At 46.8% G+C, this 1,719-nt stretch overlaps 2 protein-coding genes across 2 annotated transcripts in view; both read right to left on the reverse strand.

Moving 5' to 3' along the window:
• Positions 1-1,719, reverse strand: part of LOC102249999 (zinc finger protein 586) — an 84,093-nt gene that overhangs the window by 76,630 nt on the left and 5,744 nt on the right. The gene's annotated exons all lie outside the window — the stretch shown is intronic.
• LOC102249403 (zinc finger protein 501-like) overlaps positions 1-1,719 on the reverse strand; it is a 22,641-nt gene that overhangs the window by 17,432 nt on the left and 3,490 nt on the right. Inside the window, exons 2-3 of the mRNA XM_014530709.1 lie at positions 1,012-1,172; positions 673-796 (exon numbers count right to left, since the gene is read on the reverse strand). The gene's annotated coding sequence lies outside the window, so the exon portion shown is untranslated. The remainder of the gene's footprint in view (positions 1-672; positions 797-1,011; positions 1,173-1,719) is intronic.

Raw genomic sequence — 1,719 nt, forward strand, 5'->3', positions numbered from 1 at the left:
CAGGTTCCTGGTATGACCTGAAAAAAAGCCCTTATGTCATACCTAGCTCCCAGTTGCCACTTAGCAGGGCGAGGCTTCCCCCGAGACCATGTTGCATGTTACCCTGTGAACAAACCAGGGTTCTCCATGCACCTTCTACTGTACAAATACGAACAACCTAAATATCTGAGTACTGATGAAACATTGGAGGTGAGCAGCCAGCACGGGCCACAGCAACTCAGCGTGCAATAGTATTTAGGGAGGAAATATTACAAACAATTGAAGTAGGGTCTTACAAGAACAGTCTATGGTTTGTGATATGATCATAAGCGGGCACAAGCTGTCTTAAAGAACCTTTAGCTAGGAAAGGGGGCAGAAGCAGAAGCCACGGACGTGGACAGTCACCCTCACGGAGTTGAAGAGCAAAGTGTGACCCATTCAGCTGCTTGCATTTTCCTGATTCTCAGACATTAACTGCACTTTTTGAGGCAATGGGTCTTAGGGATGTTTGGTGAGTCCATTGCTCAGGTCTCTCCACACAGGTCACAACTAGCAGCCACAGCACATTGGACGAGAATGTGGGGGCATTAGCAGAGCCCACGGTCTGGCTTTGAGAGAGAGAAAGCTACATTGGGAGAATAAAGGAAGAGCGGACATCACCTCAGGACACTTGAACATATGAGAAGGTCTTACCTACAGATGATACAAGTGCAAAAACTTCCAGCATCACATTACAATACAGAAGCCTCTGAGCCTCATCAAGGAGCCCCCACTCCTCCTGAGAGAAGGCAATGGCCACGTCCTCAAAGTCCATATCCTGTCATAATAGAGACAGTTCAGTCCATGATCAGCTTCTCTCCTAGGATTTTACCTTCATCATATCCCCCACCATCCACATCCATCCTCTTCCTCTACTACCTACAATACAGTAGGTGCCAGGCCTTGGTGTCACCAAGGAAACCCTCTGCTTATATTCCTACTGATACTGTGTCTTCCCCCAACAATAAAGACCAATGACAAGGGAGATTATACCTTAACCTGGGCCTCACATTAGGCCAAAGGCCACAATGTCTCTTGTCCATTACCTCGGGTGTGACCAACAAGGGGAGGGATAAATGTTGGCCATAAAGGGAGTGTGAATGATTCGATGCTGGTCTTGTTAGGCAATATCCTTGCAGTCCCCCAGACTGTCCCTGCAAGACACCAGAAACCATAGATTCACACTTCACCCTTTCATTCCAAAACCAGGGTGCTGAGGCCATCACTTTGCACTACCTGCTACACATGATTCTTGAACCACACTTCTCCCACACAGCTTCTTCTCAGAGGCACAATGTCACACATAACACAAATATGCCATCATGAGGATGGTGGTTTCCTAACCAACATCTTTTCCAAAATCATAGTTCACCTCCTCTGTAACGTGTTTCTCTCTTACCCTCTATCTTGTCCATCTAGGGGAGACCTGATGTATGCTACCTCATTCCTATTGATCACTGTAACAACCCTCAAAAACAGGCAGGTGTGCACATACACTGAATGGCCAGATTATTATGACCACCTGACGTTTGTATGCAAATTAGCCGTACACTCCATCGGATGGGATATGGAAGCAGAAGGCCTGTCAAACGCCTTTGCTGTCTGCAGTTACCAAGATAAAACCTCTCCAATTCGCACAGGAACACAAGGACTGGACAGTCGAGCATTGGAAAAAAGTCATGTGGTCGATGAATCACGTTT

Source organism: Myotis brandtii, unplaced genomic scaffold (assembly GCF_000412655.1).
Source record: "Myotis brandtii unplaced genomic scaffold, ASM41265v1 scaffold765, whole genome shotgun sequence".
Classification (NCBI taxonomy): domain Eukaryota; kingdom Metazoa; phylum Chordata; class Mammalia; order Chiroptera; family Vespertilionidae; genus Myotis; species Myotis brandtii.